Source organism: Papaver somniferum, chromosome 4 (assembly GCF_003573695.1).
Source record: "Papaver somniferum cultivar HN1 chromosome 4, ASM357369v1, whole genome shotgun sequence".
Lineage (NCBI taxonomy): Eukaryota > Viridiplantae > Streptophyta > Magnoliopsida > Ranunculales > Papaveraceae > Papaver > Papaver somniferum.
Window position 1 is genome coordinate 89,604,846 of NC_039361.1, and position 17,268 is coordinate 89,622,113.

General features: G+C 35.4%; 1 long non-coding RNA gene across 2 annotated transcripts; it reads right to left on the reverse strand.

The window, feature by feature from the left end:
* Window positions 1-5,835: 5,835 nt before the first annotated feature.
* On the reverse strand, window positions 5,836-9,225 carry LOC113276100. Of its 2 annotated transcripts, XR_003323969.1 has the most exons (4): window positions 8,678-9,225; window positions 8,459-8,542; window positions 8,081-8,204; window positions 5,836-7,397 (listed from the first exon to the last, which is right to left on the reverse strand). It is a non-coding gene; the product is annotated as an uncharacterized LOC113276100 (long non-coding RNA). The 2 variants fall into 2 exon arrangements; XR_003323968.1 differs by having other exon boundaries at window positions 5,836-8,204.
* Between the last annotated feature and the right edge of the window lie 8,043 nt (window positions 9,226-17,268).

The window sequence follows — 17,268 nt, forward strand, 5'->3', positions numbered from 1 at the left end:
ATGGTGGTAAGTTAACTTCCCAGAACCCGCATTGAATTCCCTATGAATGTCATGCCGGCAGAGTGTTCCGGTATTGTTTCGCAATTTCATATCAATGCCAGCTGTGAGTAGGTAACAAAACGAGATTCTCTGAATTGAATTTCATAACTTCCGACATTGTTTACGATGAAAAATCAATGCCGGAAGTGTTGCCGGCATGCTCGTGTTTTTTCATTCAATGCCGGTTTTAGTTTGATATATGCGGTGCAGACTTTTCAGATACCATACCGGCTCTCTTTTAACAATGCCGGTATTATATGCAGTCAAATAGTTATCAGTTTCTGGTTATGTTAATGATTCAAATCCGTTCGGTGATTCTAACTTTAATGAGAAGTAAGTTTGTTTAATTGAATTGAACCGAGAAACCTTAAACAAGTGTGTCGTATATTAATAAGTGTAAAATAATCCATAACCATTTAAACTTGGGATAGATAGAACAAGGCCTTATTTACCGAGTATGGCGTTTTCTTTAATGGTGGAACCAAGAATTGTTGAATGTTAATTTGTACATACACCACGTAAAGTAGACATAGCAATATTACAAAAAGGATAAATGTTCTTCTCGATCATCCCTTAGCTATATTTTAATTAACTACATGTATTCCTTGAACTGTGGACATGGCAATATTACTCAGAGTCAACAAGGAAAAGTATTTTCTTTAAAGCTTAAACAAGTGGATCATATAGGTTGACAATGAACTAAAGGTGTGCAATTAATCATCTGTTTAGGGGACATTGAAGAACCAAACGACTCATCTGTATCCCTTTCCTGGCAGGCCTATGAGTTATGTTTCTATTGCCCAGTGTGAGTACGCATTAGCTACATGCACGTTCTTTACTTCTTAATGTCTGCAGCGGATAAACAAAATTAAACAATCCAGCGTACCTACTGTCCAGTTCAAGCAAAACCCATATGCGGAGCTTTGAAGGGGGATGAGTGTGGTTTATTTCATGTCACAGACAGTAGTATATAAAGGAGTGACAATGCAAACAAAACGCTGACAAACACGACCAATCTGCGGATCTCTGAAGGGGGATGAGTGTGGTTTATTTCTTGTCGTTCTATTCTTCTTTAGTATGTATTTGTTCTACTTGTACTGTATCTTTAATGTCAGTTGTTTTTTTCTTCAATTTGATATTCTTGCTAATAAAACTCGTAATATACAAACAACAGTGTAGCTGTCCTGTAGTAGATTATAAATATATTACTTAGATGAAGATCTGGCTTTAGATTTTTCCTAAAAGTTCCTTATTATGCGGGCAATGTTGGCTAGAGACCGTGTAAGATCTGAATTCCAGGACTGATGAGCTGGATAGTTTGGTCGGCATTGAAGATCGTAAAATAACTATACCGGAAAAGCATTGTCGGCATGCTCGATATAAAACTCATAATGCCGGGACAAATAAAAATAATGCCGGCATACTCGAACTTTATTTACAATGCCGGTATGCTAGTTTCGGCATGCTCGACAAACTAAATATTAATGCCGGAAGAACATAAAAAAGAAAAAAAATAATAAATTCTGGCCAGTTTATAACACTTATCGGCATTGTTTTGTTCACCATCATTTAATGCTGGCGGTATAGACAATCTAGTGAAGATGAATAAATTGACTTAGTTTGTGTTTGTGGTGTGATTTTTGGTGACGATGGTGATGAGGTGGTGGCCATGGGTGGTTCTGGTGGTGGTAATGCAGGAGACCAATGTGGTAGTTAGGTAGTGGGCAATTTGTATCCTATGTCGTTGGGACACAAGTAAATTATTAGGGAAGTTGTGGTTGATTTTTCTAATATGAAAATAGGTTGGTTATAATACAAAAAAAAAACAATTGTACAGGCTGATACAACTTTCCCTAAAAACAACGCGAGAAAATTTCAACAATGATATGTAATAGCTCTGATATTGGGATGGTAAAGATTTTCAGTTGGTTCTTCGAGACAACTATTACGGTCAACCTAGCAATTCTCCAAAAAAACCACGCAAAAAAATTGTAACTATAAGAGCCAGCAAAAAAAAAATACCATGGATTAAAATTTACTTAATTCTTCTTTTACTTACTACGGTACGGGTGAAGTTCTAGTCTCTATAAAGATTTCATCAGAAGTACTACAATCAACATTCATTGACCTAAGTCTAATTCACACATTAAAGTATCTAAATCTAAATGTGTCCCTCCATTTTGGGCAGTAATAACTAGACACCACACAAGAGCATAAGATTATGTAAGCATATGTTTGTTTCTAACTTCCCTTATCATGACAAGACTAATATACCTATGTTGTAATATCTAAAACCTGAAATTAGTCCTAAAAGTTACTTTGGTTCTGTGAGTGCAAAAATATTCATCTCAACACTCCTCGAGATGTGTGTAGATGGGATTAAATCTTTGTCGTTGATTTAATTCCTCCGAATTGAAGAATTTGAGATTGATGCTGACTGATTGACCTTCAACTGCTAACTTAACTTTACAAGAAATCGTTGATGAAAGTATGATTGATGCTGACTGATTGACCTCCAACTGTTGTTTAACTCCATAAGAAATCATTGATGAAAATATGATTGATGCTGAATGGTGGGGGTATACCTGCAAAGACACTCTGATGTTAAAGTCACAGAGAGTTTCTCAGCAGATGTTTTGTATGGAAAACGATTGGAAAATCTGTTCCTTTTGAGTTAGGATTTAGCCTCTATTTATAGGCAGAAAGTATATCTAGCTTTAGAAATTCATAGTTATCTTCCTTTATCTGTATAAATCCTAGAAAACAACCAAATTCATGATAAAATTTGTTATTCCCTATGATATTTATCATAATCCTTATTTATCTTAAATAATTATTATCCTGGATAATAATAATAACCACCTGAGATAATTATCCTTTTTAGTTAGGATTTTATAATTAACTTAAATAATAATTGCAATTACATAAGATAATTATGCTCTTTCTGTTAGGATTTTGAAATTATCTTAAATAATAATTGTAACCACCTAAGATAATTATTATCTTTCTGTTAGGATTTTGCAGTTAGTTATCTTAAGATAATTATGATTATTCCAAAAACTGATATTTTCTTTAAAATATCCTGATCCCCATTCTAAAAATGACACTTTTCTATAAGAGAGGATAATTTGGATTGACGGATCAAACCATGGGTTTTAAGAGTCGATCGATGGGTCTCTGGGCTTCCATAATAAGCAAAAATGGATTTCCATAGTAAACAAATGGGCTTCAATACTAAGCCAATTGGGCTTCCAAAATAAGCAAGTTATATTTCCACAATAAACAAAATGGGCTTCAATAATAAGCCAACTGGACTTCCAAAATAAACCATATATGTTTCCGTAATAAACCAAATGGGCATCAATAATAAGCAATATCGGGTTTCCAAAATAAGCTAACATGGTTTCTTCAGTAAACCGAATGGGCTTCCTAAATAACCCAACTAGGATTCTATAACAAGCCATGGTTTCCTTTAATAAACCGGATGTGTTCTTTAAAAAATCATGGGTATGTACTATTAACTAGCTGGACTTCCATTTTAAGCTAAATGGATTTCTTTAATAAACCGTACTGGGCTTCCAAAATAAGTCAAATGGGTTTCTATAAAATCATGGTTTCAATTACATGATTGCGGCTCACGGAAGCACTTTGGTGTTTATCTTTCTTGGACAGCAACAAAAATCGTCATATCACGTCATGCTTTGACTCCCTCAATTTGATCCTTGTAATTTGAGTCTTTAATTCCCGATGAAATACCAATTATTGGAGTTTGTTTCTTGTACATAGATCTTGGGCTTGTCTAATACAAGTGGATGTACCATCCACCTTCCTTCTTTTATTCTAATGATGAAATTTGAGTGACGTAGGGTAACTTTAGTTTTTGTCTTTTTCTGCAGATGTTTTCTGTAGATGTTCTCTTTGTTATAACTTTCGTTTCCTAACTGGCATTTTTTGTAGGATATTGCCAAATTGTTTGATTTTTGGTGACAATTTGTTTCCTTGATTTTTCTCTTTGATAGAGAAATGCTCAAATTTATTAAACTAGTTTATCTCTTTAATAGAAAAACATATGTTATTTTTCTGTGCCGTAACGTCACGGGCGATTTCACACGGTGTATTCTGGGGCGTTAGACAGTCCGCAAGAGTTTGACTTCCTTCTTTATGTTATCTTCTATGTTAATTGAGAAAGAGCTAAATGGATTGGCAAAGTGCTAAACTCTGTCCACTTTCCGAATTTTGTCTCCCTCTCCGGTCATCTCAGTGCTAAAAATGTTAACTTTTTTCCCAAGTACACTAAAAAGATCAGATCAGTTCCATTTAGTTTTTCTTCCTTCTTAATCTTTTTTATCTAATTTCTGGTTGGTTGCATGTCCGATTTCTTTAACATTGTATATTTAGTTGTTGAATTAGATTTGAGAAGCCATTTTGGTCCAATTAGGGGTGTTTTTGATGAAAATTTAATTGTTCAATGCTCAGAAGCCGTAGTCATGGGCATTATGGGTGATGTAGTGGAGTTCATTTTATTGTTTTCACATCCATTCGTTTTTTTTGAGGTACCTGAAACCGATCGAATCCATTTCTACCGTCTGTGTATTTTCGTTGTGGTATTGGTATTGGTGGTCCACTCACACTGGTTGTTGGGAGTGGCAAGTGACCTGTACATTGGCAAACCATGTGTATGATTGATATACATTCATGTTATGCACCTGAAACACAGTGAACTAAAAAGATCTTTCGCCATCTGAAATATCATCCTGGTCCAACCATCTATCTGGACGAAACTACTCTGCATCTTGACACCATCTGTATTTCACTCAAGCTATGAACCGGGAAGTGATTCAAACTTATTTTGGCTTTCTAGCGAAGGATATTAAAAATTTTTTTAAATCGCTTTAACTGCAAATGGCTATGCAAAGAACAAACAGACTTCTTCTGTTGCTAAATTCAATATATTTCTCAAACAAAAAACTCAGCAATACTCATTCTAAACACCAATATTATATGTAGATTATGAAAAATTTAAGTATATTTCTCACGTACCTCTCAACGTCAAACTATGAAAGACATCCAAAATATCCAAACAAACTAAAGCAGCAAAACTGTCAAGAACTCGAGTTTTATATGACACAGCAGCAACTGGTGTATCAGGAAGGCGTTCACTGCCAATATGCCAGACTCCCCAGGGATTAGATCCTCAGTGAGGATGCTCAACTGGGAGAAAAAAAAAACTTAGTATGCAACTGGATTAATATCAACACCACCAACATTTTGTACATGAGGTGCATCACGGCGAACAGTACTGACATAGTCACCACCAATACGCCAGTGGTTAGGTCCTCCTTGAGGATGCTCAACTGAAGGACGTGCATCACGGCAAACAGTACTGACATGGTCACCACCAATATGGAAGTGGTTTGGTCCTCCATGAGGATGCTCAAACGAACCTTGGGCCAGCGGTCCCTCTTCACTCTGTTTTCATGGTAAGAGTTTCCTGCCTTCAAAATTGTGAAGGCTTTGTTATGGATAGTGGCCTTCCAGTAGTGGATCAACCATTTCTGTGAACTTCTGAGGTTTATGGCTTTCTGCAGTCGTCCCCGAGCCAGCAAAACACAATCCAAAACATAAAAACACAACATTTTCTTTTTCATGCAAGACATAAACAAAAAAGTACACTTGGTTGAAATAGAGTCAGTACCCACTGAAATTAAAGAGGGTAAGAGAGACATAAACATCTTCTTTCCAGATTCGGACCCGATTGAGTACAGAGTGCTGGTACGTCGAGAATTCGAACTGTACAGAAGGTGAATAAAGAGTCCACTGAAAATCTTAAAACACACAATAAAAAAATGCATACCAAAAACTGAATGCTTCCAAAAACTATACAGTAAAATGAATAGGTACAAAGAGTTCAATTAAACCGGTGCACATGTGAATGCTTATGTGAATAAAGCATACTATAAGATTAAAAGAAATCGGAGTTACTACTGCACATGGTCAGGATTCCAAAACATAAGCCAACACATACAAGAAAAATAGACCAATTTATCAAAATAGTGATGAGAAACAGCACATTGCAACAGCAAGGTATCACCATTTGATATGTTGATACACAGAACTATAACAAAACCAAAGTTAAAACACAAACAGTTTCAATTAAAATTTAATTAAAATGACAAATAAGATAAATTTTAGACACCACTTCAAGGAACATAGATGACTGTATCTAAAATTAACCAACAAATAAAACTTGAACAATCCCACATAAACTCCAACCAACTGAAATCCTATAACTATATCACCAAATATTAAAGTGCAGAACCCGGTAATAGAGCATAACCGTTATCAAGGCTGTAAGCAACATTGGCAAACTGGTGTATTGCATAATGTACAATTACTACGAACTCCTGTTCTTCATCGATGAACTCACACCTTCTCGGTACTTCATGTGCCATCTATCATTTATATCAGCAAACAATATATCTGATAAAATAAGTGAACCATTTCGTTTGCTCTGATCAAACATCAAGAAAAACATCTATACATTTTTACTAATGGGTCGATGCACCACTATTTCACCACCACAGTTCAACAGGGACATCTCGTACAACCCTATTTAAAGAACAACCCACAGTGATTACAAAAACTAATTAATTATCGTGTGTTAATTTTGGCCCATTTAATGAATATATACCAACAACAATAAGTTGTCAAGTTTGCACACAAAAAAAATATAGAATTTTCTAAGCCTAAACCCCTAAAATTTCACAACATAATGAAGATAACAAAATTTTCCCGACAGACCAATAACAAAACCCCGCAAATTGAAGCATATCATAAACCTTTCACACTCTAATTCCATTAACCCAATAACAAACGTAAATCTACAACATGAAAAAAAAAATCTGAATATAGAATGAGGCAAAAATATACAACCCCAGATTTCTCGGAGAGCCAATAGGTTTTCCATTCTGTTCCCCCCGTTACCATCTATACATATTGGTCAACCAAATGATAAATATTGAAACACTTTAGGCTTCTGAAAACTAAGAATGAGATTAGTGTGGTAGAATTGCACACTGAACTCATCACACAACCACCATCAGGGTGTTCACAGCAGGGAGGCTGCACATGATACCGGTGAAACTCGGTTAAAATTAACTGAATATATTTTTCATAGTTTTTAAAACTCATCACCCGATCATTAAGGGGAAAAGGAAGACCCATTTGTGAACTTCCGACATCAACCTAAAGATTCTGGAGACATCCACAGTTAAACATCAGCAAGTCATGAAGCTTGATTTGGTTTGTGATGCTCTTGATATTTGCCACATTTCCATTGTCAAACACTTCGAAAAACCCTTGGAAATACACAAATTTTGATTAATCTTCTAAATTAGCAAAATACGATAGTTTATCTATCAGTCCATCTGGTATACCACAAATGCACCCATATCGGAATATTTTAACTTGATTTATAGAGTTTTGCACGGCATACATGTATCTAACAAACAAAACCTTCATCAAAAACCACATCACTGATATTTAGCTTGGCCTCAAAGAAGGAAACTAAAGCCTAGAAACTATTTCAGTACAATCTGAGATATGCAGTTTTCCTGATGCCTAAGAGTGTTGTCTTTGTTAACATAAGACAGATGGTGCTTGAAATTTCAAAAGTTAACTAATGGGACTGATAGTAATATAAGTAATAAAATACGTTTAACATCAGAATCTTCAAGAACATCATAATTCGAATCTGCATATGTATTGTTTTTTCGACATCGACCTTGCACAATTAGCCTAGGACTTCTACCGAGAGTTTTATGGGAGTCGCCACTACCATCCAGACATATAAATATTAGAGAAATTAATGTTCTTCCGTGATTACTCGTTTCTTTGCTTAACCTACCTTATCAAGAACTTCGTATTATCAAGTAATTGCTTGCAAGGGATTCTCTGTATCTTTCATTGTAAGACAACTCATACATAATAGTAACTGGATTCAAAATTTCTGCTCTTAAGACTAAAGGCGATAGAAAAATACCTGGTGATGCAAGACACCAACGGATATGCTCTTAAGACTATATTTACTGTTTTATCCATTATATCAATAACCCAAAGGATTCACCGTATTTATAACTGCATGATGTTTCAAAGAATCCACCACTCTACAACAAAGCCAAAGAAATAAAAACAGTTTAAAAGAAAATCCCCATTAAACCCCGTATAAACAATTGTAATCAATCTTAATTAGGGATACCAAGATCTGTTTCTGTTCGTCATTGCTATAGGACAGTTCAAACTTCAAAGTAATGCTTTGCAGATAAATACAACAATCATCTCAAATTTTTCATTCCTGCAAACCTAATAATTCTCGCTGAGACAATTCAACAAACATTTGCAATGCATATTTTTGTTTTACCTTGAGGCTATCTAAGAAAAGTGAATATTGCTTTGTTTCCTTCTTCATTGCTTAAACCAAAAACTCAACTTGGGTTTCTTTTTCCTACAACAAAAATTAGGAACAAATGATTGAATCACAAAAAAAATTATAAATAAAAGCATCAGCAAAGAAATCCCCCGAAAAAAAATGTAATTGAAATTGCACAAATATAGAAGTAAGGGAAGGGGAAAAACTTACATGTTTGAACCGGTGGAACGAATGTTGTTTTCGGATGGGATGTGACATTATATATGGAGAAGCCATTGAGAACTGAGATGATCTTAACGTCGAAAAATATTTAATAAGAGGAAGAAGGTGAGAGGTTGTTCAACGTCGGTGCTTGATTGAAATAACTTCTATTGATGAAGAGGGGAATGAAAGGTTGAATCATTTTTAAGGTTGTTGTGCAGTTACAAAATAAAGAGGAAAAGTGGAAAGAGTTTAAGGTTGAATCATTTTTAAGGGGTCCAGATCCTCTGTACCGGGGAAGTCCCTGTGCGAATTGTTGTAATCATTTCTCCTCCTTCCAAAAGTGAAGTTGGTTTAGATGTTCAACAGCATCACAGATCATACTAACTTTCCATCTCATCAAAGGAACGCAAGGAGTAAGGAGATTTCCTTGATCAAATCGATGATCTCAAGTCTCAACACGATTATGCTGGGATAACTATACTGCAACACATGAATATGTTGTTCCTATTGCTTTTCCAACCATATAGTTAGTAGCAATCTTACTAATTGATTAAAACAAGAACTAAATTCTTTTCTTACACATTAAAAGCAAGACAGCCTGCATTTAAACATGTCCTACCTCAGACAAGATATGTTAGAACAGCACAGGCTGTAAACAGCTACACTCAGCCAATAAGAGGCATTTCTCACATACTCATACACATGTGAGAACGCTCAGTACTATTAGCCCCCCTCAAGCTGGAGGTTGTTACTAGAGATTACCTTCAGCTTGTCTCTGAGTGTAGAAAATCTTGGTCCTGCCAGTCCCTTGGTGAGAATATCAGCAATTTGATCCCAAGTGGAAATGTATGTGACCTGAATGTTTTTGTTCTGAACAAGTTCTCTGACAAAATGATAATCAATGGCCAGGTGTTTCATTTTACTATGAAATACTGGATTAGATGACAGAGAAACTGCACTTTGATTGTCACAAGATATCAATGGTGGAGCAGGAAGCAAGAGATGAAGATCTTTTAGGAGCTGACAAACCCAAACAATTTCAGCTGTGGTATTGGCTAGAGATCTGTATTCTGATTCAGTTGAACTTCTTGAAACACTACCTTGTCTTTTGCTAGACCATGAAATTGGATTAGGACCAAAAAATATACAAAAGCCTCCTGTAGATCTTCTTGTATCAATTGATCCTGCCCAGTCAGCATCACTAAAGCCATGTAATGTAAGAAGACCTTCGGAAAACAGTATACCATAATCTAAGGTGCCTTTGATGTATCTGAGAATTCTCTTGGCTGCAATAAAGTGTTGATCAGTAGGAGCTTGCATATAAAGACATACCTGATTCACAGCAAAACCAATTTCAGGCCTTGTCCAAGTAAGATATTGTAGAGCACCCACTAATGATCTGTATTCACTTGGATCTGCTAATGGAGTACCAGCTGATGAAGTGAGGGAAGTAGAGAGGGAGACTGGTGTACTACAGGGTTTAGCACCAGTCATATTGAATTTCTCCAATAAATCCAAGGCATACTTAGTTTGACTGAGAAAAAGATTGTCTGAATTTCTTTTCACCTAAAGACCAAGAAAATAATGAAGAGAGCCCAAGTCTTTGATGGGAAAGTATGTCTTAAGGTGATTGATAAACTGAGAAATATACTCATTTGAATTCCCAGTGATAATAATGTCATCTACATAAACCAGAAGAACTGTAATCCTTGAGCCAAACTTTTGAACAAATAGAGAAGCATCTGCTAAGGAGGGTTTGAAATCATGAGTGAGAAGAATTTGTAACAATTTATCATACCAAGCTCTGGGAGCTTGCTTCAGACCATATATGGATTTATGAAGTTTACAGACATAATGAGGCTTGGTTTGATCAACAAAGCCTGGAGGTTGTTGCATATAGACATCTTCAGCTAAATCCCCATGTAAAAAAGCATTACTAACATCTAATTGTTTCATTACCCAGTTGAATTGAACTACCAATGAAATGATTAGTCTAATGGTTGTTGGTTTGGCTACAGGACTAAAGGTTTCTGTGTAGTCAATTCCTTCTTGTTGATGAAACCCTTTGGCCACCAGTCTAGATTTACATTTATCTAAAGAACCATCAGCCTTATATTTGATTCTAAACACCCACTTACAGCCTACAACATTATAAGATGGATCTGGTGCAACAAGTGTATATGTGCCTGCATCCTTAAGGGTTGTATGTTCTTCTTCCATAGAATGTTTCCATTGAGGTATTCTAATTGCCTTAGAATAACAAGTAGGTGTGGGTGGTGGAATATCAGAAGTAAGATTGGATGATAGAGCATACTTTGTATTAAAAACTTTGGGTTTAAAATACCTCTTTTACCCCTTGTGACCATGGAGTGTGAATTAGCCAGTGAAGGAATCCCAGAAGCTGAAGTATGTTCAGAAATAGTTGAAGTGGATGCATCAGATGACTTAACAATCTTTGAGGAATCAGTAGATAAAGTATCAATGGGTGCAGCTGGTGAGGTTGATGTTGCAGGTGTTGGTGCAGAAATCTTGACAGATGGAGCTTTAGTAGCTATATCAGTTGGTGCTGTAGATTTTGCAATGCCATGAAGTAATGTATCTGAAGATCTCAATGGGAAGAAAGTCTCATTGAATACTACATGTCTAGAGATATATACTTTTCCTGTTTTAATATCTAAACATCTGTATCCTTTGTGCATAGAACTGTAACCAATAAAGACACAATGTATACTTCTTGGTTGGAGTTTATGTGTAGTGTAAGGCCTTATCCATGGAAAGCAGGATGAACCAAAGGATCTGAAGAAGGAATAATCTGGTTTCTGACCAAACAACTTTTCAAAAGGAGATAAGTAATCCAAACTTCTAACAGGTAGTCTATTAATAACATAATTGGCTGTATGAAAAGAATCAACCCAAAAATTTTCTGAGAGACCTGATTGGATTAAAAAAGTTCTCCCTATGTCTACAAGATGTCTATGTTTGGACTCAGCCATTCCATTTTGTTCTTGAGTATGAGGGCAAGAAACCTCATGAATAATTCCATGTAGACTAAGAAATTCCTGTAGAATTATTTAAGAATTCTCCTCCCCCATCAGTTCTGATTTAACAATTGAAGTATGCAGTAACTTTTCAGTCATAGATTTGAAGTGTAGAAAAATATCTTTGAATTCAGACTTTTCAGACAAAGGAAATATCCAACAAAATCTTGAGTAGTCATCTATGAGATTGACATAATATCTGAAACCACTTGAAGAGATTACAGGACTAGGACCCCATAAGTCCATATGCACTAGTTCTAGTGGAGATTGAGCCCTATGTGAAGATAAAGTAAAAGGCAATTTATGACTTTTCCCTAGATGACAGTCATTACAAAATAGTGGTGTTTTGACTAAACTAGACAGTTGCATATCTCTGCACACTTTTTGAAGTACTTGAAAAGAAGGATGAGCCAACCTTTGATGCCAAACTGAAGCTGAATTGGTGTTGCTAAAGAGAGCTGTATTCTTGGTAGACTTGGCAAAATGTACTGGATATAATCCCCCTTTATGTGGTCCTTGTAAAATGATCCTCCCAGTTGAGTAATCCTTAACAACAAAACCAATAGAATCAAAGGTGATAGAGCAGTTGTTATCACTAGTGAATTTATGCACTGATAATAAGTTTTGAGATGATTTTGGAACAAGAAGTACATTGTTTAGATTAAAAGAATGAGAGGAAGTTGTTTTAGACACATGACCAATATGAGTAATTGGCATACCTTCTCCATTAGCAGCTTGAATCTCATCTGCCCCTTCAAAAGATGTTGCCTCAGGTAATTCAGATTCATCATTGGTGATATGACTATTTGCTCCAGAGTCAGCATACCAAGGATTTTCACCCATGATATTGGCAGTAGCAAGCATGGCACTGAGATTGTGAGGAGTATAGTTGTTCTGATAGGCAAAATTTAATCTGTGTCTGCATTCCAAAGCAAGATGACCAGTTTTGTTGCAGATCTGACAAATCTTGTCACATATTGGTGGTGGAGCAGAAGAAGAAGGAGCTGAACTATAGTGAGGTCTTGAATTGAAATGAGGTGATGATGTTGATGAGGAAGCAGAATGCATCTGAAATTGAGAATAACCTCTTGGATAAAAAGATGAGGGTGGTCTGATGTATCCATAGTAAGGAGCTGCAGGTCTTGAGGAGGAATGATAACCTCTACTACTACCTCTATAATTTTGAACAAAAGGTCTTGTAGCAGCAAAAGCTTTTGAATTGGCTTCAGTAAGTAAGTTCCTTTGCTTATTTGTAACAACTATTTCTTCAGTAAGAAGTAGATTATGAAGTTCTTTTGATGAGATTGGTGGATTGCGAATACGAATAGATGTACAAAAAGAACTATAATCTTGTCCTAACCCGTTGAGTATAGTAACTACTAATTCATCATCATGAATTTGTGAACCAGCAGCAAACAATTCATCTGTTATTTTCTTGATTTCACTTAGGAAGGTAGAAACAGTACCTGACCCAAGTTTTGTGGATTGAAGTTTGAGGCGAAGTTGAATTGAATGTGTAGAAGAGCTTCTTGCATACCTAGAATCAATATTATCCCATAAATCTTTTGAAGAATCATCTCCAACAACATAAGGAATTACAGATTCAGAAATAGACATCCGAATCCATAGTACAAGAGTAGTATCATCATCATGCCAAGCTGTATAACCAGGATTCACGCCATTATTGAGCAGATAAGGTGGACATGGTAAAGATCCATCAAGAAAACCATTGACCCTGTATCGACGCAGAAGTGGTAGAAGAAGAGATTTCCAGGTGAGGAAATTGTCATCCTTGAGTTTGTAACTAAGAATTTGTGAGATTTGATTAAGAGGAACTTGAGAAATTCTTGATTCATATACTGCCATTGAAAGAACAAACAAGAAAATTGTGTATAAAAGTGATTAAAGCATATTGAAAGATTGAATTGAAGTATGATAGTTGATTTAAAATGTTGATTGAATTGAAGAAATTAGATCTGAAAATTGGTTGATAGGTTGAATGCCATTAATGGCGAGTGCGGAAGATTCATCTGATACCATAGTAGCAATCTTACTAATTGATTAAAACAAGAACTAAATTCTTTTCTTACACATTAAAAGCAAGACAGCCTGCATTTAAACATGTCCTAACTCAGACAAGATATGTTAGAACAGGACAGGCTGTAAACAGCTACACTCAGCCAATAAGAGGCATTTCTCACACACTCATACACACGTGAGAACGCTCAGTACTATTAATAGTAGCTTAATTAAATGACATACTAGAAGAAGAAGAATATTGAACAATTGTCATTAGATAATATGAAAGCTTGAACTTACGTAATTTTTCCCTTTAACAGTTTAACAGACACATAAGGGTGTTCGACCATCTAGTTGAGTTTGATTCGTGAGTCTTATAAAAATGGATGCTTGAATAATTAAGTATTGCTACCTTAAAAGTTCACTGCAAAATACAAATCCGAGAATAACCTCGATATCCATGGGGGTGTGTCTTTCATTTTAAATTCAATCGGATAAATCTATGCTAGTAATTTCTTTCACCAAGATACGATTTTTTTTTAATCACAATAAGGATCCGAAGTTGACGTGATGTATTCAAATGGCACGTTCTCATGATCTTCTCTCGTCAATTGAAATCAAATGAATACATACGGAAGAAAGATGAGCAAGGAAAATTGCTTTTTTTTTCTAGTAGAAAATCTTCTAAATTAACCAAGTTTCAGTCCACCCAAAATATGGTTGGTGGCAGTTAAAAAGTGAAAACGTGGCGACCTATGGTTGGTGGGTACAGGGGCACAGGGATTTTCCCGGTACAGAGGATTTGAACCCATTTTTAAGGTTGTTGTGCAGTTACAAAATAAAGAGGAAAAGTGGAAAGAATTCACTGCGTGATGGGGACATACACATCAACTAACCATTGGATTGATTCAATTCAGATTACACTGGGAAGATCACGGCCGGTAGTTGGAAAACTCAATGTATCCTGACGGTCACGTGACACAACAAACCCTCCTGTCATATAAGAATTGATTCATACGAAAACTCGTGTGTGGATTACTTTAATAACTCAATTTCGACTCGAGAACATACCTCACTTGAATGGAAGTTTCCCCCATATATGGCGAAAATGCTATATGATCAGCTTCTTGACAGCTATGTAACAGTTGATTTTGACGTGGCGGAAAGATGCAAATTTTTGTTTTGCCATGTCATCAAAAAACAAGTTACAGTAAAACGATGTGTTTTAACTTTGTTGTTTGGGCGTTAACTATCTCCCATCTTCTCAGGATTTCCATCTCACCGCTTCATATTTCACATCCACAACGATCTCCATAGATCAAATTAATGTATATTGTCTTTCACTTTCTACCATGGTAATGATTTTTTTATCTTAGCTATATCAAATTTCACATGGAAAATTAGGTTATTAAGCTTTTGGCAACCCATAATCTATTTCCATTAAACAAAACTTAATTAGATTCGATCTGCAATGAACTAATTCCAGTATTGAAACTCAATTACATCAAAACTTAATCAGATTCGATCCACACTGAATCTATTCCAGTATTGAAACTCAACTGCATAAATTGTTTTAAAAGGAGGAGAAGATTATGGTTTGAATAGTATTTAAAGTTTGGTTGATTAAAAGGAGGAGAAGATTAATAAAAAAAACAATTTCTAATCTTTGAAGAATTAGTATCTTTGATTGATGGTTTCAAAATAATTTCAAAATTTATGATATATGTCTTCTCGTAGAAATATGATGACTCAAGTCTGCTTCTTAAATAGATCAAGAATGTCAAGGATCATCTGTTACGACGTAAAAATCAAAATTAGGGCATGAAAACAAAGAGTGAAAATATATCTAAGGTGTGGTTGCTGATTTGATGACGTGGTCAGGAGGAATGGCCACTTCAGTCCACCACATAGGATGCCACGTCCGATCAGCTGTTACAAGGCTGTTCATGTAGCGGCGTTGCATATATGGCTAGGAACATTTATGCCCATATGTTCTCGTACTCACCTAGGAACATTGAATGTCGTCACCTCCATTACTTGGGTAAGTACATATTTGTTGTATAAAACGCATTGTTTAATATTTTCCTTTCGTTCCTTTCGTTCCATTTTTAGCTCTAGCTTTATTGAAACGCTTTCTTTCTGCCTTTCTCTTTATTAGAAAAACATTATAACTTTTTCCTTGATAAGTACAGTTTTTTTCTTTCTTTTTATTAGAAAAACATTACAACTGTTTTCTTAATAATCAAAATACTTCTTTTTTGTCTTTTTCTTTATTAGAAAAATATTGCCGCTATTTTATTAATAAAACATCTCGTTTTTGTCTTTCTCTTTATTAGAAAAACTTCCCTTTTGTCTTTCTCTTTAGAAGAAAAAAATTGCAAAAATTTCTTTAATAAATACATGCAAAAAGTATTCTCAATTGTGACTATAAACTCGATTTATAATGTAATAATTGATGAGCACTTACCTTCCCAGGTGTTATTTCGTTTATTCAACCCCAGCCGTCCCCATTATTTGAAATGATACTGAAAAAGATGTCTTTTAATTTATCGTTCGACTTCTTTAAACAATTTTCTTGTTATTGCGTTCATGGCGATACTTTAACCTCCCCCATTATCTGTGGAGATATTTAAAAATAGCAAAGGTGCCCCGAGGTGAAGCTGGAAAAAATTCTATTATATCCATGTAAGAACCCTCAAGCTCGCCAACGCTATTAGACCAGTCAAGAGATGATTTTCGCTAATGGCTCGATTAATTAATATAGATTTTAATTTAATATAAATTAGTCTAACAATAATTTAAATACGAAATTAGTGCCGTTAGATAAATTTCGAAAAATTATGCGAAAGGGACTACTCAAACGCGTCATTCGGATACCGGACGAATGAATTATGGCACTTGGAAGTTTAATCGTCGAACCTTGACTTAAAGTCAACGACCGTTGACCTACGAACCTGACTGTTGACTTTGACAATAATACGGACTCCACTTTTGTAGAAGGGTTATCCCTTATCAACTTATTGGAAATGGTAATAGTAAAAGTCTGTTAACAGCTTAAACCCATATGTGAATCTTTATCCTTTGATTGTTTTCAAGGTGGTGCTGTTGTGCTAGGAGAGACGCTAAACGTGAGTCATGTTTCGTCTAAAAGATTGAGATAGAATACTAGTAAGTGTAAGCGGTAGAAAAAGGGAATGAGAATAGATAAGATAGAAAGAAAAAGAGGAGGTAGTATAGAGAAATTAATCGTGCGTAGAACCTAGAGAACAAAGTAGGTGATAATTGGTTATGAGGGAAGGAGTTTTTGTGAGAAAGTTATATTAGCAGAGAAGAAGAAATGTATGGCTTAACAGATATCAGTAACCAATGAGAGTTTAACTCGAGTAGGGAGCTAAGAAGAAAGGATGAGGATGATGATGATTGTTAGTAATCAATAGTGATGGAGGTGAAGTTAATGATGGACACTCAGTAAGTTAGTCAAGGTAACCTATCTAATCAACTCTATTAAGTTTATAATTATATGGGTATCTCTTAGATATG